Raw genomic sequence first — 23212 nt, 5'->3', positions numbered from 1 at the left:
GGTACCACGGTGAAGCTATCAGGGTGAGTTCAGCCCTCCCTGACTTTCCTTGCTCACATGGCAGCATCTTGTTTAAATGGCTTCTGCATGTGCATGGCCTTCTGTGGTTTGAGTGAGAGTGACTAAATAAAGGAACTTTCCAGAGGCAGGACATAATCCGCATCTGAAACGTACAGAGGAAGATCTCCATTACGGACTTTCAAAGGAAACAATTTTCACTCAGAAGAGTTTCAGGCAGAAATTCCCCTTAAGAGACCAAAATAAAACAAAGCTATCCTGTCATTACAGAGACACGGAGATACAGCCTCACAAGGGCTTAATTAAGAACATTCCTCTCCTGCTCGGTTGGTGACATCGAATGTGATAAGTTCTGACCTCCTTCTTTGGCGAGACCTGGAGAGACTTGTCTGACTGAGTCTGAGCAGTACTTACTCATGCCCCAAGCCGTGCTGTGAAGAACGGTGAACACGGGCATCTCCTCCTGCCCTGGGCTGACCTCAGCCAATGCTCATCCTGCTGGGAAGGCTCATTGCTTGCGGCCACGATCAGGGCTGAACTCAGACCACATTTTAACCTACTGCGTAGTGCTCTCACTGAGATCTTCCCACTCTGACGTCAAAATCTTCCAGCAAAAAGAAGAATTCCAGACTCATCCTCAGGGAAAGAAATGTTGTCTTTGTGTACCTATCAGAAAGAAGAAGGTGTTGCTTAAGCTGCTTGTCACAAGACGCTTATATCCCTGTCCAGGTTCTGTCAAGCCTGAAAATCCCTGGTCAGCTCCTCTTTAGCAAGCAAAAATGAACTGGAAGGATCCAGTTTAGCTGATGCTAAATGGATGGCAAAGGCTCTGTGCCTGGAACACACAGTTTCACCCTTTGTGTCGAATGCATTCGGCCCTATTAACATTTTATCTGCGTGCCAGAGCAAAAGCAAGAGACTTGGCAACCAGTCAAGAATAATCTTTCCTGGCACGCGGCACCCTGCTGCTGCAACAGCTCTGACGAACGCAGGGACAGCCGACTGGCAGCAGGGAAGAGGCTGAAGGCAGAGAAGTGGAAGAGGGGATGGGAAGAAAGGAGCAGGCAGGTCCAGGGCTGGGACTGTGGGATTAAGAGACACACATGTGCATGAGTGCACGTCTAAATTGTTCAGTGCCAGAGGATCCTGAGGTTGTGGTTTCCTTCAGCCACTGCTTTACTAAGTCACTGTCTGCTGTTCCCTTTGTGACTCTGGTCTCTGAAAATAGAAGGTACTAGCATTGACCTGCCTGCGAGGTCTCATTGCTGGCCAGTGTTCATGCAGCACTGCGAGGAAAAAGCCTCTCTGAGCAAAAAATCCCACATTCACGAGCACCTCCTGAGTGGCCTTGCTTGAGGAGAAAGGGAAAATGGTGTAGATGAAAGAGTCATCATCATGGATCAGTGTTGATGGGAGGCTCTACCTTGGTCAAACTCATTAATGAAAGGGAAGGATTACTCACACCACTTCATCATGAGACTTAGTATGACCTCATCAATGGGATCTGATGGAAAAAATGCCTTATCTTATCCACTTTCAACTGAACACCCACAAAACTTACTCTTGGGACAATTATTTGGTACCTCAGAATCAGAGCAATAGAAGGTGCAAGTGATCAAATTTGGGAAGCAGTGGGCACGAGGCAGGAGTGAAAGGTTACCCACTATCAGCTGAGGAGCAGAGACTCGATTCCTCTGTAGGCAGGAGGAGCAGGCTAACCATGCCATGCACTCAGGCACGCAGGCTTTGCTAGGACCCATCTTCAAAGACTTGATCTGGGGACTGGTACATATCCAAACATGAAACTAAAATAGAAATATACCATGAATGGTCTCCTGCTATGTTCAAATACCCTGCCACTGGACTGGGTGTGATTAGTTGGTATAATCCGTACTCACGTTAATTAATTGGAATAACTGGAGTTTCAAAAAACAGCTCTTCAATTGCACTGCTTAATTAGCTTGTGGTATCACCAGCTAAGGCAAAAGGGAGGGATGAAGATGCTAGTGATTAAAAAGCTATCCTTTAATGAGATAGTAGTCCATATTTTACAGAATTCGTCAGGGATGGTTGTGAAGAATGCCCAAATTAGGGTAGCAAAAACACATTACAGAGCCAAACTGAGGTGAACCAGCAGTACCAGGCCCACAGAGAAAGAAAGTCCCTAACAAGGACAGGTGAAGTCAAAGTGCGTATAGTCAGCTGGAGGATTTTCCTACTGGAAGTAAGCTTTCTCATCTTGCTTGGTTTCCTAATAAAACAGCCCTTAATCATGCTGTCTGCTGTCTGTCCTTCCCATATGAACCCAATCCTATACACTGCCACAGTCTGGAAGCCAGGTGCATCCTGCTTGTTTTGCAAAAACAAAGACAGAGACGTTGTTTGGACAATGCTCTCAGACACTTGGTCTGATTTTTTGGCTGGTCCTTTGGGGACCCAGGAGTTGGACTCGGTGATCCTTGTGGGTCCCTTCCAACTCAGGATATTCTCTGATTCTGTGTTCTGAGGGCAGGTGGGTTACAGTGGGGTTAGCATGCAGCCATCGTACTCCTTGTTAGTCTTGAGTAAAGCCACTGGAAATTACTTGACTCCTGCATTTGGTTGCTTCTGGAAGAACATCTTTTCTTTACTATGGTTTATGTGAAGTTATGCTGCATCCCTGTGGCCTCAGGCAGGGGACACGAGACTCAGCTAATCTGCACCTTGGGAATGCCCAACAATATGAGGAGTCACAGTATGCTGCTGCCAGAGGACTTACTTAGCCATGGAGGTATCAGCTAATGAAGCTGATAACATTACCAGGTTTTCCCAAATGGTGAATTAATAATGTTCCAGCATACAGACAACAGAAAACTTCTTTCTTTAATTTCTTTTTCTACCCTGATTTATCGACTGTATGGAAAGGGTCAATTCCCAAATCCCTGTTTTTCTTATAAATCAGGAGGAAATAACAGTTTTTCTAACCAAGGGAGGTGTCAAATTCAACTCCAATATGTGAATGTGGGGCCTGGAGATCCCAGCAGCTTCAGAGCAAAGCCAGTAACTTAACACCTAAACTACCTTTGACACAATGCATGGGAACAGACAGACTCCACAATCTGAAACCTCCTCTCAACAAGCTTAATTCAATCCAAACCCTGCAAATCAAGACCCTTAGAAAGGAAAATTTAATTCCTTACACAACCCCTTAAAAACCTGCTAGTGCAATGAATGCATTTATCCTCCTGGTGAAACAGAGAAGTATCTTTTTGCCTGTTGTGCTTATCTCCAGCCCTGCAGCACAAGCAGCTTCTTAGCTGTGCACTTTAGCACGTAGGTCCCACATCAGCTGTGCTCAGCTGGGAGGCATCATCAAAAGCATACTTAAGCCCAGCCTGCAACAGCCTCCTCTCATCGCCTTTTGGCTTCTTCTCCAGCCAGTTTACCTCTGTGTTAATTTATCTGTCCTTGTCAGTTTTTCAAGATGTAATTCTGTCTCAACCAGTGATTTCCCCATATATTAGGCTGACTCGGGGAGCAGGGCTGAAAAAGAAAAAGTTCCTCAAAGGAGGAAGATGATGAGGTGCTGAACTCACTTGGCCTGAAGCTTTTGTTCACATCCTACCAGTGTGAAATGAATCCACATCTTCCCACTGCAACTGCAGTCTCATAAAGATCCAGTTCGCTGTTCCTCTTTTATTCACACTGATGATAATACAACTAATTGTAGTCTTCCCATCCACTGAAAATTGAATGAAGAAGGAAATCTGCATACTGACTGAACATGCTGCCAGGGAGAATAATAAATGAAAATCAAAGGCCCGGCTCCCAGATGACTGTATGCAAAAGAATCAGTTTGCATGAGAATTCACACTTTCAATCACCACTGGAAGTCTGCCGTTGACAGCATTTTTCTGGTGAAAATGATACAAGCATTTGATCTTCCTCAGAAGAAAACGTGTGATGTTGAAAAATGCACAAAATTGTCTCCCCTCTCAAAGTGCCTGGGTAGGGAGGCCAGGAAGAACCGAGCTTTGGATGTGTGAATGCCACAAGCAGCATCCCTTGATAGCAGCCTGACTTATGTGATGAATTCCAGAAAAAGAGATAATTATGCAGATTAGGATTATTTATTTACACAGCCCTGCCACATTCGGAGTGAAACTGGAGTCCCCGGTCTGCACAAATTCCCTTGCCCAGCTGATGCCGAGTTTCCATGTCACAACAGATAGAGCATGCGCCTGTCGCGCTGCCTCTCCCTGGAAGTGAAAGGACATTATTCAGGCATGAATCGCTCGAATCAGGGCAGGGTCTGTCCCAAAAGCCTCCTCAGCTCGGAGCCGGCGTGCACTGCTGCTGTTGGTCACAGCGACAGCAGCTGCGGTGGTTTTATGGGTAGGTTTGGAAGCGCAGCTCCCCGCAGTCAGCCGAGTGGACGTGCTGGAGATGTATCGCGCCAGCCCATGGCAGTCTGACAGCAGCCTGGTGTCTGCCTGGTTTTTCAAGAGGAAAGCAGAATAAAGCAATACCACGGCTAGGATGCAGGTTTCACGACAGAACTGCAAGAACAACGCTTGCATCCCACATCCTAAAAGCAATCCGACCAAACGCTGGTGCTGTTTTTCTCATCTAGACCAGTTTCTGGAGTGTGTCTCTGGTCATTGTTGTCAGAGAGGCATGTGTACAACCTTTCCAAAAGTCCTTTGGAGCCATGTTTCTCACCTAAAGATCTATGTATTGCTGCAGGATAGTTCAGAAATAAACAAGATGCACTTCACTATCCGAGACTATAGGATTTCCCAATAGGTACAACTACACCAGAGCTACCAATTCTCCTTACTTCTGATGAGTCAGTGCTGAGCACTAAAGTGACTGGAGGTGAAGTTGTGACACAACAAAATACAATGTTTTTTTAAAGACATCTTGAACAGGAAAGGTACCGTAAAGTGTTATTTGGGTCACCTTTACTCCTTTTCCTTCACTGCCCATCGTCCTGGGAGTGCTGGACAGAGCAGCTATCGGCTTGTTGTGATTTGTGCTGCTCAAAAGCAGCTCTTTGTGATTCAACCTTCAGATTTATTGGATTGCAGATTGGCCTGGCCGTTCCCTTCCAGCTTTCTGCTTATTTATGCAAGAAAACATCTATTTAACTCTTTATATCAGCTGTGTCTCCTCCTTGCATCGCTGGAGCAGTGCCAAGGGCATGGAGCTGAGGCTATGGTCTGACCTTACATATTAAATACAAGTCATACGAGTCAGTAAAACATTTGGAACTACAGGTGGTCCCCCTACCTGCCAGAGAAGAGCAATTAAATGAACAAGTATCCAGGGAACTAGAGAGGCAGAGGAATCTGGATATATTTGGAGGTGCTGCAGTAGTCTCCTTCACAAAAGCATCTCACGCCTACATTCCTCATTAGCTTCGCTTCCCTTCCATCAGCCCTACAACCTAGCGGAGCAAAATGGTGAAAAGTGGGGTCAGAGGAAGACTGCAGCACTGTTCTCCCAACAGGGAGGAGGTTTTGATCTCACACACAACTTGCCTGCACTCGGGAGGACGACTTCACCTTGGGAGCTGGGTGCCTGCACCCGCTGGCCAACATTCCCTCTCCCATCCCCTCGGCCACGTGCTGCCCATGGGCATGCTTGCAGCCTGTTACTAATTTGGGTTTCTCTCTCCACTTCACTTCACTCATTTGTCAAGAGGGAAGGTTAAAAACAGATGAAAAACAAACCCAGAAAATAATATTTTTTCTCTTGGTACAGGGTGGAGGTTCGATCGAGAGTGGGACACCCTCTGACCATGCATCTTTCTGGAATAAAAAGTCACCTGTTCTCTTCCCATGCACAGACGTGAGTGAGGAGTGGGTGGAACACACTTTTTTCTAATACCCAAGTGCATTTCTTTGGCCTTAAGCCCAGCATCAGGGCTATGGTTATGGTCAGAAAATAGCCAGCATTGGTAGCCAGCCATGTAGGACATGCTTCTATCCACCTGAGATGAAGGTGCCTACCTGGCTGCCTACCAGCTGCACGCCTTTCCCCCCGAGGGCCTCCTGTCTCCTCCATAAAATTCCCATCACGACAAACCTTGAGCAGCCTGTTTTGACAAGATCGTCTCGAGTGCTGTGCGCCCAGTGCCAGCCCACCCTGGCGATGCTCCGGGTCAGGGCTAACCTGCTGCTGGCTGCGGCTCAGATGCGAGAGGTGCCTGCTCCCGTCTCACTCCCATCCTCCCCGTGTGCATCAACATTTCATCTAGCCACCGAGATGACAATATACATCCTCCTTTCTTGAAGGCAGATGGGGTAAAAAGACTCAGGGAATGATTTTTCATGAATGAAAAAATGTTTTTTTTTTTTTTCTCCACTGTTGAAACATTTTAATTCACTATTTACCCCCAGAAAATCTCATTTAGGAGTTTATAATACATTTCAGTTCAACATTATATAGAGATTTCTTTCTGTTTTGGAACCAAAGGATGGAAATATTGTTAAAAATTAAATTAAGATTAAATGACGGAAAACAAAACACAGTCTTTCGTTGTGGGTGAAATAAAATGTTTCAGATAGACCATACTGAATATTTTGGAAAGGGCTTCACTTTTGACTCACAAAAAAAATTAAAAAAAAAATAAATGTTATTTTCTCTTCTCACCTTACTTCCATAGAATACAATGCTGACTTGGAAGAGGCACGAATTTGTTGGTAGCACCCAGTCTGGAGAACAGAGAGGCAAGCCTGAAGGAAGAGTTTCTAAGCTGATACCACCATAGGCTGGTGGAAAAGCTGTGAGCATTCAATGAAAAAAAAAAAATGAAAAGGAGCTGAAGAAAACACAGGAAAAAGCTGTGCATAAGCTTTAAAAATTCAAAACATTTCATCTTTATGCTTGGACCCAAGGGGATTTCCTCAGAAAAAAAATGCATGTGAATGGGACATTCAGAACTCCCCCGTGAGAGCAATTCTGCATTGTGGAACATTTTATGTTCTTTTGCCAGAAAGCTGATTTGCGTGTGACCTGTACACAAAGCAGTAAAACTTTTATGCCACCTTTCATTGTGAGTTTTATCCCAAGACAGAAATGGCTAGCAAGCTTAAATTTTTAGCTATATCTGCCAACACTTTTAATAAAACAATTCCTGGTCCCATGACTATACATCATCACGGTTCCATTAGTCTGAGCCAGTTGTAATAAACTAATGTGCAGAATGATTTCCAGGCGCCTGCAGCTAAAGAGAAAATAATAGTATGTTTCTCCTCTTTTCTTCTCCTTCTTTCTCTCTTTCCTTCTCTAGATAGAAAGACAGGTGGATAGACTGATAACCACCCTGGTAAGAGGGATATGCCATCCTTTTCTTTCTTGCAGTTCAGAGCTGGCTTTGCCAGAACCTGGTAGATGACTGCAGTATCTGGGATTTAACCATGCCTTGTGCAGGCACTCCTGCACTGATCAGGTCACAGTAGAAATTCCCTTGGTACTGGGAACCTTCTCCCAAACTCAGTGCACAGATCTCACGGAGAGTATCCATGCAGGGAGGGTTTGCTGGCATTAATACAGCTCTAAGAGGGCGTTACTTGCTTGTTCTCTATGGGTATCTGAGCGATTGGATTATTTTATTTGTGGGTCAGGCCTGAACTTACCATCACAAGCCTTCATAACTAGATGGTCCTCCAGCCATAACAGTGAGAATTATTTTTACCTAAGAAATCTGTGCTGCATCTGCACTGAGAGCAAAGGCTAATATATTAGAACACGTAACCTAAGAGGCAACCAGTCACTCCCTCTGTGTCTGCCCCTGGAGATGGTACAAACCCATCCTGGCAGAGCAGAGGCAGCTGGAAATGAAGAACAATGTGTACTAACAGTGCAGAGATAGATGTCACAACCAAAATGCCGGGGGGAAGAGTGGGCTGCAACAGAAGAGCCTCAGCTGAGCCGTGAGTGCCCGACCAGCTCCGCACTAATAAGGGGGTGCTGCAGACCTCTTCCGAGCGCCTCCACAGTGCAGCGTGGGAAAAGCCCCGTGCAGCATTTCCCAGATTGCCTGGTTGCCTCTCACTAGCACTATCAGTCTCTGAGCATCTTGAGCCAAACAGCACTTGTCTTGCTCCTTCTGCTGCTTTGCTGCATCCTACCCGGATGACGCAGAATGCGCCAGTCAAGACTGGAGAAGCATCATGGTTGCCTAGGCAATGCCTTTGCCACACGCAATAAATAAAACAAAAGACAATGGGTTTGGGTTAGCAGCATCTAGGGGTCTGTATTGCACTCACCGCTGCAGTAACTCCTTACCGAAAATCCTGCTTCTCCCTTGACACATGGGCGCACACACACACACACACAAGTGCTGGTGCATTCCTCCTGCCTTCCACCGCGGGAAACTGCCTCTACCAGCTCACTCATCAGGTAAAAGAAAGAGAAAGAGGGGAGAAGAAAACACATCCAAAGACACATTCAACAGAGCCCACTCCTTTCTGCGTATTTGTAAGTGACCGACAAATCATGGGAGGAACCCAAGACCCTAAGGCAAGGGGTTCAACCCTCTGGTATCGCGAGCCGTTACAGTGAAATGTCTTATTTAAACACAAAGGCACATAGTCTTATACATACACATCAGAAGGAAAAGCAAGCCACCAGCCCACCTCCCTGCTGGAAGAGGGTTTCTATCGCAGGAAGACACTGCAGACCAGCACTCGGTGTGGGCAGGCAGCCACCGCCTGCCCAAGCGTGATGGCGTTGCTCGTTTTTCACTCTGACACCACTGCAGGCTCCACAAGGCTCCTTGACTCGCAAGGTGATCAGAATATTGAGTACGATACTGCAGTAGCGAGCCTGGCACCCAGCACGGCGGCGGAGCGACTGCCTCCCTCCCCGCCCCCTTTCTCATCCATACAGAGGGAAAAAAAGGAAAAAGAACACCCCCCCACCCCCCAAGACAATGAGATTCCAGGCATCCAATGCCCCCTTATACATCTTTGGAGAAGGGACCTTGGCTCTATTGTTTCCGATCTATCAGCTCGTTTCACAAACGCCAGAACGTGTCTGTCCCCCCTCGTCCCCACGCACACACGCCCTTTTTAATATGCATGCTTCTGCTACGAAAATGTAACCCCGGCAGTACTTTGTAGTGACGGCCATGCTGCAGGGACACTGCAGTCCTCCTCCGCCCGTTCCTATGCAAATAAAGTTCCTGGAGAGAGCAGTAAGTCATCGCCATCATCTCCTCCACACAACAGAGCCCATGACTTGGATCAGCTGCTAGGGTCACGGCCTGCAGCGGGACCCAGTCTTTTCTCCACACCCCATTCACCCTCAGACCCTTGAGCCTCCATGCCCACTCATGAGGTGGGAACAATATTGTCTCGATTGACAGCCTAAAATCCCACCGTAAATCCGAAGCTACTTCTGACTGATAGCAACAGAAAGCCAGGGAGGTTGTTTTGGTCAGGGAAGTATTGCTGGGCTTGAATCTCTGAGGGCGTAGACTGATGGCTACCCAACACACCTCAAAGCGTGATATCCATAAACCTTTTGCTTGCCCTACTCCTTCTAATGATCTTTTCTCTCAACAGCCACCTCTTCTCAAGCCTGCCCTTGGGTCTCTTGGACCATTCTCCTGTCCCATCTCTTCTCTGCAGTATACTTATCCACAACCCTCTTTCCTGCCTGTATCCTTCCTGCAATGAAGTCATCAGAAATGCCTTAATAAAACTTCCCTTACACTTGTGAACTTCTTTACCTCTTCCAGCTGGGCAGGTGTGCAAGCAAAACAAGTTACCTTTCTTATTTTTGAGGTGCCTGTCCTATATTCAGAACGGAAAAGTCAGGGAAATTCAGTCCTACAAGGGTTAAAGGTCTATTTTCATTGCATTTCTGAGATGCAGAAGTAACCTGCATGATCAAATACCTTCAGAACATTTAACTATTCTCCCCGCTCATCTCAGTCCCTATTATTTATTTATCTAAATAAGATGTCTCTGAAAGGCATTTAAATTTACATAAATATTGTGGAGAAGAAAATTTCATGCCACTACCTGACTAATCAGTTACACACTAGCAAAACCAGCAATAACAGCAGAGCAGAGACGCAACTCTCTCCCCCTCCCATTTATTTCTTCTGGAGAACTTCTTATCGATTGGCTGAATGACACAGCAGAAATTTCCATTTCAAATTAAAAAAATAATAATTTGCTGATTCAATTTCAGAAAACGTTTGTAGTGTATTTCAATGTCAAAAAGGCATCATTTCATTGACCAGTTCTGAGTCGAGAATATGAAACTAACACATTCTGTTGTTATTCCTTTCAGTGGTAAATGAGTGTTATAAAAATTAAGACTGGAAAAATTGATCATTGTTATAAATATCTGATCACAGATACAGTGGGCCCATATACGTCGCTCTGATGTGAGCTGAGGATTGACAATATAATCAGCTCTCTTGCCGCTCTGCCTGTCTTTGGTAAAAGGTGTGTTCATGTGCACTACAGGGATCCTCCTTCCCCCAGTCTTTCCCTTCTTCAGGGTTGCTCAGGAGAGCTCATTGCTGCCTGTGGTGAATCAAAATGTGTTATCATTAGGCTCAATATGTTATTGAGTTAATTAAATGTCACACTTTTGATAACAGTAATTAGAAGCATTTCAGACTCATCTGAACATAAACCCTTTGCGCAACCTGAAAAACTAAATGCTAATGTTTTCATCTGGGTAGATTTTGTTGCCGGAAACGCTTAACTCATCCATTCAGAACTAATATTCACTGTATTTTATAAACCATAATGGTAGCACGTTCTTCCTCACTTTTTAATTCTGTATCAGACTGTAGAAACCATGAGACATTCAGCTGTGGCCCATATTCAGAAGCTTGGTTTCCCAGGAAACATTGAACCTGTCCTTCTAGGACATGGCTTTCAGCATGTTGCACTCTGCAAATCAATGACAGCACCTTTAGGCTGCAAGTTGCCCATGGTACACAGCCTGAGACCTCCACAGAGTCAGCATGGAGGTTAACATTGTCCAAGTTTGCTCAAGGATCCGTCCCTGTTCCTACTTAACGTGAATTTCCACACCTTGGATTTGAAACAGGGCAAGGTCGTAAACCAAAGCAAATCTCAGCTCATAAAAAATCCATGCCTTATTAGCCACGGCCAAGACAAGTTTCTAAGTCAGGTTCTACGCTATCCATAAATTCTTTTACAGCGCTTTTCTTAGACAATATTGCATCTCCCTTTAGCCCATTAATCACCTCCTATTTCCTCTTCTTCCTGGTGGGTTAGTGCTCACCAGTGCAGCCTCCATCCCTGGTTCAGAGCAATCTAAACAATTTTCTTTTGAGGAGCAGAACAAAGCCCATTTCCCAGGTTTCAATTCAGGACATCTCGAGCTCTTGAAGCTCATGCTGTTATTCTTACCACAGACTGAAATGCTATTTTGCATCATATCAGAACTCTTTTTACCAGTTTGCTATTGTATATGGGACATGATGTACCAAAACAAGGACATCCTCTGCAATACAGGACAGGTGGGCACTCTAGCTGTGAACCACTGGTCATATTCAGGGGTTCCTGTTATTTACTAATAAATGCTGGGCTGCTTCTTCAAGAATTCACTTATGGGAGGGTTTGATGGCTTTTTGAAACCAATCTGGCCAATGAATACATACAAATCACATCTAATTAAGCCTCCATGCTGGGGAAAAAGAAATAAAGAAAGCAAAATAAAATGGAAACAACCTTCATCTCTTCTCCACTTCTCCGAAACCTGGCTGGAGCCTGACCTGCAATGCACACACACAATGGACTCTTTCATTTGAGCTGACCGTCTTTTGTTTCCTCACCACCATGACATTGTTAGCTTGCTGTGGTCCCACTGCATATTGCTCTGTCATTTTTGTCTCAAAGCACGGTTTCATATGTTTGACACATGAGGTGTCCCAGAGCATTTTTCATGTAGCTTGACCTTGGCTTTCAAAAGATGTGGGGGAAGGAAGCGTTCCTGAAAGCTGTGGCTGAAGGGGCGGGGGGAAGGGAAGAAAGAAGAGAAAAAGAGACTTATGAGAATTTTTATCAAGCAAATGTGTAAAACACGCCATTTGCTACTAAAATGATGAACTGGAATAGTTTCCAGAGATAGAGACTATGACAAAATTCTGTTATTAAATGCTATGCGATTGTTTTTGGCAGTACTATACTGAAAGCAATGTAGCTGTGATAAGATGAGGAACATAAGTAAATTTTCACTGAACTTGAGGCAAACAGGAACAAGAGAGTGGTATAGACAATAACATCACGATTTCAGCAGACTCTCTACAGCATTTAAATGAGACTGCATAGCATCATGAAATTGAGATAAAGTGTAGTAAAAAACTGTTTCACTATTTGAATGCTAAAAATAAAAACTTTTGTATTAAAATTTGATATTAATTTCACTGTTGGGAGACTGTCAGAAAAATCTTCTAGCTTGAAAACGTATCCAAACACCATTGTCATGTACACGTGGGTTTATTTAAACTAAGGAAGACAGAGCTTGTTTGAAAAAATTAGTTATATCAAGCTTATTAACGGGAAAACACTATCTTTGTTTTAAAAAGTCTAAAATAACTTTTTCAGGTCTTCTTAAATAATTCCAAAAAAAAAAAAGTAAAAGTAAAAAAAAAAAGAAAAAGATAATTTAAAAGAGGGTCACTGCCCAGAGCTATAAATACATTCGAAGACAGGAGACAAAGCTAAAATAGGACATACAAAAAAAGTCAGATTTGTTTTTTGCAGTAAGAGCAATTACCCACTAAAACAGTTTATCGACAGCTTTGTGAGGAGCTCTTTCACTCAAAGTCTTTAAATCAAGGTGGGATGATCAGACAAAGGTTATGGGTCTTTGCACATGTAATGGAGAAAAAGTTTGCACTCTGTGAGCTGGCAAGATGAAAAGGTTAGGAAGAAATGACTCCTGATCACCTTCTAACCTTAAAATCTGTGATTTCTAGACTCTCTGTGTTATATGCATTGCTGCCTTGTTTTGTAGGTGGGTTAGAGTCATCTGAGCCATAAACCATCACTGAGGAGACGGTGGCCTCTCAAAGTCACAGTACTGCAGTTTCCTCCTCATTATTGCCTTTTCCTTTGGAGCTTCTCTGCACAGACCAGCTGCTGCTTTGCTACTTTTCTCTACATTGAAGGAAAAAATAATGAGAAATACTCAGACAGTGACTACGAGCTTGTCCTTACTTTCAACGTAATGCATTTTCCCATAATTATTTTGCATATAGAAATGCCTCAGCATAACTGATGTTCTTTAGAACTTCAAAACATATAAAAACCTGGAAACCAGGCCCTGCAAATCAAAGAGACAATTTAGTGGGAAAGGCATAAAAGGAGCATTCATGCATGACGGGCATTTTGAGTGGAGGAGAGTGACCAGTGGATTCCCCAAGGATCAGTGCTAGGGCAAGGCTTATTCAACGTCATCTTAGTCAATGAATTTGGTGATGAGTTTAGGAGTACTTCCAGTTCCTGCAGTTCCCACAAACAAGCCCGAGGTGGAGTGGATTCTGAGTAGCAAGCTCAATTCTGAAGGCTTTTCATACTTATGGGATAAGCCATGACTGGACTGTGCACTACTTAGAGACAAGCAGAAAAGGAAATTCTGTCTCTTCAGGTTACCACTTGGTTCTCAAAGTGCTTGCACCAGTGGCTAGAGAAAGAACAACTCTTCAGACATGAAGGAACAAATAATGGTGTTAACGTCAGTGTCATTTAGCTGCTGGTGGAATAAGACAGATTTATAGAACTGGCAAAAGTTACCTGCATTAAGTAATGTGACTGCATGCTGGTTTTTGTTTGTACGGTTTTATCATCGCATCGCAGAACAGACTCTTTCCCAGGGAGACACATGCTGATACATAGGAAGGGATGTTCCCAGTCCAAAAGACCTTACTAAGAGAGGACAGCCTGATGTGCGACTTGGGTTCTCACTTTAGGAACACTCTCAGTAGGAGATAACCCCCAGGTCCCCACCAGCTTTGCTCTGAACCACATTTTGTGATAAAGGAAATCTTTAAAGGGGACTGAAAAGATAATAGCGATGTAGATTTGTGTGTGTTTGCAGGGAGTGCTTTTGTATAAAGGTAGTTAAGGAAAGTGTTGACTAAAATACAATGGGGAGGTGAGGAGAGGATGAGTAAGGTGGTTCTCATGGTCTGCTCATGGGAGCAGGCACTGCTGGCTGACATTTATCCTTGCTGACACATCCTGCCCCGCTGCCTGGCTCGTCTTCCTCCCAGTCCCGCTTACTAGAGCTGGGTAAAAACCCTGTTCAAAAGACATTCGTGCCAAACCACATCTGTTGTCTCACCTCATGCATGCCGGCCCCGTTGCCACCCCTGAAGGGTCACAGCATTAGCATCACCTCTGAAACACCAGTGAAAATTGTCAGGACTTGGCTCAGAGGATGTTGGGGAGGAAGGGGAAGGAGGCAGGAACAGCAGTACATGAAGCCAATGTTTTACCTGGCTAACTTGGCCCAGAGATGTTCAAAACCAGGTTTGCTGGAAAGTTCACAAACTTTTCAACAAGCTCCACACAAGTAATCTGACAGGCTTGCCCTTAGGCTGTGCTTCTACTGCAGATACTGCCATTGCCCTCACCAAGGTAGCTTATTAGAAGATTACGTGTTGTTTAACTTACACGGTATTTAATCAGCATTTAAACTAGCTGTTTAACAAAGGCAAAGATAATCATAAGAATCGGGAGACAAAAAAATTTACCCTCTGAGATAACACAGATGGTCCCCCCAGAGCCAGTCAAGTGGAGATTCTGGGCCAAATGTTAACAGCCTTATTCAACCAAGAAAGCTACAGATGTTAGCAGTGCTGGTGCTTACCTGGCAGCATGGAAATGCAAGGCATGTGTCAGTGCTGAAATATGCGTCTGATGTGCTTGAGAAATCTCATTTTCACATTGTCCTCCCATGACTGCCCTACTACAACATTTTTTTTTTTTAACAGTTACTCACTGCCTCTCTCAAACAAACGGTAGGAAAAACAAATATCCAGACTGATATCTGGAGCTAGTGAAAAGGCTCAGAATGGCAGTACAAGAGATGAATGTTTTCACATCTTTCGGAGCAAATAGCAAGTAAATCTAAGCAAGCTACCCACACTGCCATCACCCTGTCAAGCCTAGGCTCTCCACTGGTCCGGCTGGGAACTCGTCTTCTGCACTGACAAACAGCAAGCTCACACAATACGTTTCTCTGAAACCACCAGCATGATTCACAATAGCTTCACAATCTGGCCTCAGAAGATCAGTCGAAATAGCCTATCCTATCCTTAATGTCTTCTGCAGCCTCTGAAAAGAAATACGTCCTGGGAAATGGGCTTTCAGGAACGCTTCCTAGCTACACAGCCACCTACAATCTACTCTGACCTTCACTGAAAAGTTCCTCTCAGGGAAGGAAAATTATATCTTTTAATTTTTTTCTAATGTTCCTCTTTATTGTTTTTGCTCTTTCTCATGCAATATAATTAAAATGATGTCCTCAGAGTTGGAGAATACTTACAACAAACAGCTTCTGTGGAAGCTGAACAACTCAGCTATGGTGCTTAATCAACTGGAGAAGATGTTTATTGCTGCATATGCTCTGCTGCTGTGAAAACTAGCCCTTAAACATTCAGTTTATAAACACAAGAAAATAAAAATCCAATAAGAACAAGTTAAGGTCCTTGACACACTATAGGGAAGTGAAAGCAAGAAAGAAGGATTATCTCTTGCACAACAGGAATAGACTTCGGTCAGTTAATACATTACAGCCTGAATTACTAGTGACAGATGAACCACAGGATACATAAAATGATGGTTTTCGTCTGGTAAGTGGCTATGTACAGAGATCCTTAAACCTATAAAATTTCACTCTCCTCTTACTCTCCCAGTGCTGACTGCTTCAGAGCTCAGACAAAACCTGTGGCCTGCAAATAGCTCACACGCCAGCACTTTCTGCTTTGTTTATCACGCACTACACCCTACAGGAGGTCTAAACAGAGTGCCTGAAGAGCTTATTTTAAATAAATGCAAAGGCCAGAACTGCTGATGTTAGCAAGAATGACAAACAACAGGGAAGTATTTTGAGGGCCAGTTGTTCCAGAATCCGCAAGTACAAACTGAGCCTGTCACCGTAATAACCGACCAAAAACTAAGACACGGGAAGAGTCGATGTCAGGGTGTGCCTCGTTTTGCCTCATTTGTTTGTTTGCTTGTTTGTTTTTTCTTATGAGCAGACAGGATTATACAGGCAAAGCTCGTCAGTGCTACCGGGATGCTCAGCTTGCAGATCGTGCGCAATTTCATTCAGTGGATTGAACTGGGCAAATTCACGTGACTGCAAGAGAGATGGCAATTAAAAGGAGCAGGAGGAGAGAACTGGAGAGCTGTGAGCCACCTGCACGTGTTGTGTGCCCCTTCCTAGGGGCCACCCAGTTAATGGTGCCTCTGAACTTGAAGTTTGCTTCTGAACACCCCAAGCGTGCTCAGAGAATTGCTGCAAGGCTCAGCTGAGGCAGCCAGTTCAGGAAAGCTGGCCTTTGGTGCCTGCACTTTTATGAATTAACTCCTGTATAATTAGCCAATTTTTACCCTATGTATCTTTCCAGGGAACAGTTTTTATATCTTCCCTATTATATATTTCTGTTGGAGCCTTTAAGTTGAATAAATTACATTATTAACAGCGCTAATGGCAACAAAGTGAGTGATTGGTAGGAATTTCATTTGGCATGCTGGAAATTACAGTTTCAGATGTGTTTTAAATGCTGATAAACACAAGCACAGCGATCTTACTTCGCTACAGAAATAGATTATTTCTTTCCCTCCTCTTATGACCAAATCCAAAACATTACAAAATGACTTTTTCTCTGCAATTTGCAGCCCAATCCCTGCACCTTCTCTCTCCCTTCAGCCTTGAATTGCAGACATAAAGCTTTTGTGCTTTGACTTATCTTGCCTCTACTGAACTACTGCACATCTCGATACAGTGACCCACTGTAAATCCTCCACGGTAAATTGCTCTGAATAACAAAAATAGAACACAAAAATGAAAGCATTTGATTTCCGTGGGCACCAGGGAGGAATTAACTCACACGTAACAGAAAATAAGCACCCTGCTAAGGGTTGTCTGTCAAAGGGAGCCAATGTAAATTTGCCAGAGGAATCGAAGCACCAATTGTTACACTGAAGTAGCACTGCATTCTTGCAGAAATCACAGAAAAAGCAGTGGGACAGCCCTAAGGACTTAGACATTAAGGGGAAGTAGCAGGTCTGTACTAGGAGCCCACCCCCACCTACCTGTTGCTGTTGTTTTTTTAAGGTGAGTTGCTGAAACAATATGCTGGAGACCAAACAATATGCTGGAGACAGAATCACAGAATCACAGAATCACAGATTTCTAGGTTGGAAGAGACCTCAAGATCATCGAGTCCAACCTCCGACCTAACACTAAGTACTCCACTAAACCATATCGCTAAGCTCTACATCTAAACGTCTTTTAAAGACCTCCAGGGATGGTGACTCCACCACCTCCCTGGGCAGCCCATTCCAATGCTTAATAACCCTTTCGGTAAAGAAGTACTTCCTAACATCCAACCTAAAACTCCCCTGTCGCAACTTTCGCCCATTCCCCCTCGTCCTGTCACCAGGCACGTAGGAGAACAAACAATATGCTGGAGACCAAAATCCTGCACTGGTATACGTGGAAATCATTTGTATAACACGAAGAGAGATAGCAGTAGCAAACTGACTCCAGATTCTGTTACTAAACCACCTAAACCTGGCACAAAAGGTCATTTCTTTATATTCTCCCTTTTTTTTTTTAATGAAGCCATTTAAGTTCTTTTTGTGTCCAGTCATATTTAAGGGTACTCTAAGTCAAGAATCTTGGAGGTGGGCATGTTTTGAGGACAGATACCTTTCAGACAGAAAGCAAAGAAGGCCTCCAGACAGCACTTTCTGAACTTGTCACAAGGCAATCATTTGCAAGAGAAATTTTATTTTGAGTTGCATGCGTTCAGTTAGGGAACAGAAGCAGCACTGCGTGAGCTGAGTGACCAGGGGCGCAGCCTAATATTTTCCATACTAAGTATACAAGGAGACAGACTCTAATACAAAAAGAGTAAACAGTTTGTGAACCTCTTCAAGCAGAAATAGTCATAAGGGTGACGTGGTTGCTCATGGACAAATCGTGACTGAATGCTTTGACCTACAGGAAAACACAGATCCAGGCTCCTGCAAAATACTAGCAAGAAAGTCTCGCTGAAACCACAGAAACAATTTCTTCCTCTCCTGAACATCCTTGCCCTGCCAACCAAAGCATATTCCCTGCTGCAGTATTTTCTACACTGGAAGTGTTGAAGCCTGTAAGGTACAGAGTTCTCCGGCTCCCCATCCATCAGTTCACTTAAGCACGTGCTTGTTTTTAACCATTTTGAGCGGTCACCAGGGACTACCAACCCGAGGGTGCTTTGCTAAATCAGGACCGGAGTGCCAGCACCTTGCGGGACCCGCAGGACTGAGCCTCTGGTGAATTCGTGTTTCGAGTCTCATCCCTTTCCTGGCAGCTGGAGCTGGAAATACTCCAGCAGCTCTGATACCAGCTTTCTGCTGGCTTATTCAGACATCAAAACTCCCTGGCAAATCTAAAGTGCTGCCTCCTTGAACAAAATCACTACCACCACATTATTGTACCGTAATCCCCTGGGATGCCAACCATGAGTAAAAATCTAATTCGAGGATTTTCACTGGGAGATGAAAGGGTTTCCTCAAACTCACCCCATGTTCCTTCACCTCCGGGCAGGCACTGAATAACTCTGAATAGGATTTTGCATGGAATGAAAGGAGAAAAAGATGTAAAACCCCAGTGGTTCTCAGTGATGAAGGCTCATGCAGGGAAATGATGAACATGAAAACATGAGGGAAGAGAGAGGGAAATTATAAAAGAAAAAGCCTTTATGATCCTAATAACAAAAATTCATAATCCATCCAGTCTTTTGTTCTGGCTCATAAGGACATTTCCCCTGAGGGACAACAACCAGGAAAAAGGAAGGAGAGGAGGAGAGGAGGAGAGAAGGAGGAAGGAGAGAAGGAGGAGAGGAGGAGAGAAGGAGAGAAGAGAGAAGAGAGAAGGAGAGGAGGAGAGAGAGGAGAGGAGGAGAGAGAGGAGAGAAGAAGAGAGAGGAGAGAAGGAGAGAAGGAGAGAAGAGAGAGAGAGAGAAGAGAGAGAGGAGAGAGAGAAAGAAAAGAAGAAAGAAATAGATCCAGAAACAGAAAGAGAGGGGGGAAATTGTTGAAAAAGACTGAGGAAAACAAAGCCTCCCTTTGGCATGCAGCTTACAGCACAACAAGCTTCACAAGCTCGTTACTAATCCTCACGGTATCAGGAAGCATTTGGGGAGCACTTCCCACCGAGCAGCAGACCCTCTCCTGCCAAACCCGTTGCAAATCCCGCGGGCTCTGCAGGAGTTACCGTAAACCTCGGCACGGGCTCGCTAAGCTGGGGGGCGTTCGGGAGAGGTTTGAATCTTTCCGGCAACCTAATGGCAAAGCTTTCTGGCAAGCATGGGGGCAAAGCTACTCAGCTTTCTATGCCTGATGGCATACTTTGTTTAGGCAAATGGATGGCGGTTCTCTATCCACTGGAGTTTTTGGGCAAACATTTGGAAAACTGTAAGTGTGTTAACCAAAGAAAGGTCCCGCACGTCTGGAAGGTTCATAAATGATGCACAGACTTTGTGCACAACTGCTCTGTTTGACCTTTTCTCCTTCCCTTGTACCCTTCACACTGCGTTACCTCTATCCCTCACATCACCCCAGATAGGTGCCTTCCCGAGGCCGGTTGTATAACAACAACTGATTTCTCTGAGGATCTGCGCTGCCTGAAAGCCTGTCGCTCCCCTCCAAGCGTCCTGCTCTGTTCAATTCACAGCGAAGACAGAGCAGCTGATGTACCAGCTGCTGGCAGGAGCACCACAAAGCAACCCAGCGTGTTATTCAGATGTACCTGAAAGGGGAAGAGTGCAGTTCAGAAAACCAAAGCTACTGGCCAGTAGCCACAGCTAGCCGAAGTGCATCGATGCTGCTGCTAGCAAGGAGCGAACTTCGGCTTAGCCTCAGGGCCACCGGGAGCCGAAGAGGCCAAGGAATGAAGTGACCTAAGACACATACACCCGGACCTTTTTGTCTGTATCGGCTTTTTCATATCGACTTTCTCTCAGGTGCAGTGGATGGAAAGGTTTGGAAAGAGAGACACAAAATGAAAAGATCTTTTTTTTCAACAAAAGCACGGCCTTGGAGTTGCTAGGAATTTTGAAATTAAGTCAATTGAGACCAAGATTTTTCCTTTTGGTTTCAGGCATCAGATGTCTCAGCATGTCTAGCTTTTTCTCTTAGGTATATCTAAACATGGATAAGCCACAGAAAGGTTGAAGGTTTGGCTCAAATAGGCACACATCTGAATGCTCCTCCAGCCTTCCTACACTGACTGCTACAAGCGTGGAGAATTTGACTCAAAACTGCATGAACTTAATGCAAAATGCTCTGAAAGAGGAAATTCTGGAAGAAATATATTAAACTGTTGTTAAAGAATTACAGAGTAATGATATGCACAAGCATTGATTGCTTATTAATTTTTAATTAAATTATGCTGCTTAAAACACAGCCTTGAGGGCAGCGATGAGGCTGCAGCCCCTCCGCAACGACTCCGGCCGGGGCAGGCTCCTCCTGGGCTGCAGCCATTAGCCAGCCGTGGGAAGTGGTCGCCTTCGGCAACCTCCTGCTCTGATCACCAAGTGTCCAACCCGAAATAAGCCCTTGATGCAATTATAATGAAGATGACCGTAATACTACGAAGATGAGGACGTTCAGGATCTGTGATTGCAGCTAAAATTAGAGCGTCACGGGCTGTTACGCCTTGTTAATTTTCTCGAGATCTTGCAGAAATGAAGGAGGTAAGGTCAGATTTCTCAAACAACTGTCTCCCAGGAAATGAGACCGCGGCATCCTTCCTGCTCCCTATAATTGAAGTGTGTAATCATAGACTGCATTCCTGGACTGTCAGCTCTAAAAGTCCAGCTGCTTTGTAGGGTAGCAACTGATGTCTTCTCCCACTGATGAGGCACCTTGGTGGCTTTACTTCAACAAACACCGTGTGAACTGGCATAATGACGACAACCAGAATCGTCTCAGACTTAAGCAGAGCCCGAAAAGGAATGAGCATCTCACTTAACATAATCATCCTATTTCAGCTCATCCCTTTCGTCCTAAACTGTCAGCCAAAAAGAGCTCCCGTATCTCTGTCACAGAGGATTGGGTTGGAGTGGGAAGAGAAGAACATGCCCATGGCATTGCTTTTCTTCTCAGCTTTCCCTCCCACAACGCACCTGCTCAGATCCTCTGGTCCAACTAAATTTAACAAATGCTTCAGTGCACAACTGGTGCCAGGAAAAGAGGTCCATCAGCTATAAATGTTCTTGGGAATTCACACTCCCACCTGCTCACTAATGGCACAGCTGGATCCAACCCAGAAATGTTTCCTTGCTGCTTCCACCATGACTCAGAGAGCTGGTGAAGCAGGCACCTGATGCTTTTCCGACTAGATTTCGGGTGTATAGCTTCAAATGATACAGTGGTAAAAGAAAAGCCTGCCTGGTTTTGGTACCCACAGTCATCCATTGTATGAGGGAATGAATGTGATAGAGAACAGGGAAAGGGAGGTATGGACTGGGCTGGCTGGAACCAGGGACGGGAGCACACAGAGCTGGGCGCATTCCTCCCCCAGCTTTGTTCCCCACCACCAGTACAATCTACCAGGTGCATTCAACATAACCAGAGCTGCCTCCCTTTCACAGAGATTTGCCTTCTGCCCTCATTGTCCCGCTCCCTTGCCTACGTAAATGTCCTGCCTATAGGTCTGCCAATGCAAGCTTCAGGTAACTGTATGTATGAACCAGGAATACTCATGAAATACTGAGGTTTTATGAAGACAGCATCATGCTGAGGAGACCAAGAAATGACCTGAACAATTTTTCCTTAGCGAAGACTCTTAAATTTGAGCTTTTGTTTTCCCAAAAGAAGTTCAGTAGTGTTAGAAAAAGAAAAATCAAAGAAACCATTCAATGGACATATAATGAAGAGCAGCTAGTGCAATTTACTATGATTGCACTTAGGTCTATCTTCTCCTGCTCAGAAAGAGTACTTGCAGATGAAAATATACATGAGGACATATTTTTATACATGGAATGAAACAGCTTTATATGCAGAGAGCCAGCATAAAATACTTATCATAGAAACCCCACCATGGTCCAACTGCAGGCCCACAGACCATTTTTGACCACTAAAAATTGTTTCACTTGCTCTGCTGCTTTTTCAGGGGAGGAAAGAGTGAACAGTGCTGCTAGAGCAGCACAGACCTCTGTTCTTGGGAGGCCTGTGCTCCTCCTGCTGCCGCGTGACAGCTCATGGAGAGAGATGAAGGGAAATGTGTGTAACATCGTGCTCCCAGAGGGCTTGTACAGGAGACTTGTCCACAGCAGTGGAAAAAGTGGCCCAAGCAGGGCATGCAATGTTTGCTCTATGTACGAGGGTGGGCTTCTCACAGCTGCCAGCTTCTTGAAGTGTTCCTTCAGCAAAGGGGGACAAACTAGTACTAAAACGTATTTTTTAAACCAGAAAGATCATAAAAACTGCCGCAGGGGAAGGCTACAACAGAAGTACAAGGAAAGGAATTACAGGCTCAGGGTACATTTTGTCTGCTTTAGACCTTTCCAAAAAGGAGAACGAGACATTAATCTAATTTACTCAGCCAGTTATATGAGGTTTATGCCTCCTTCATATCACCAGTCTGGCATAAAGCAACCAGAAGTGCACAGGTAAATCAATCTCATCATTTCCATTTTAGCTTTAACAAGTTATTTTACTGTTTCTAGGTGCTAAACACGTGTATCTGATGGCTGAAATACGCATTATGCAGCAATGCATCCTGAATAGATATATGAATATTAAAGGTTGCACTGTTCTGACAGCTTGTTCTAGAGTTTGCCTTATGCTGGCTGAGATTTTCAGTTCTTCTTAAATGTAACTTGCATATCAGTGTAAACTCTCTCCCTCCTTTTGACAGGGTGCCCTTGTAGATGGTAATTTCCTGAGTAGGGAAGAAGAGACTCACAATTCATCTTGGATTG

General features: G+C 44.5%; 1 long non-coding RNA gene across 3 annotated transcripts in view; it reads right to left on the bottom strand.

The window, feature by feature from the left end:
* LOC106032840 (uncharacterized) overlaps nucleotides 1-23212 on the bottom strand; it is a 156138-nt gene that overhangs the window by 46702 nt on the left and 86224 nt on the right. The window contains exon 1 of one of the 3 annotated variants that reach the window (XR_010834979.1): nucleotides 433-1131. The exons of the other annotated variants lie outside the window; for them this stretch is intronic. This is a non-coding gene — a long non-coding RNA (uncharacterized lncRNA). Of the gene's footprint in view, nucleotides 1-432; nucleotides 1132-23212 lie in introns of those variants that run through there. 3 annotated transcript variants of the gene reach the window in all.

The sequence above is a fragment of the Anser cygnoides genome, chromosome 14 (genome assembly GCF_040182565.1).
Source record: "Anser cygnoides isolate HZ-2024a breed goose chromosome 14, Taihu_goose_T2T_genome, whole genome shotgun sequence".
NCBI classification, from domain to species: Eukaryota; Metazoa; Chordata; class Aves; order Anseriformes; family Anatidae; genus Anser; species Anser cygnoides.
This window is presented reverse-complemented; position numbering and strand designations above follow the sequence as displayed.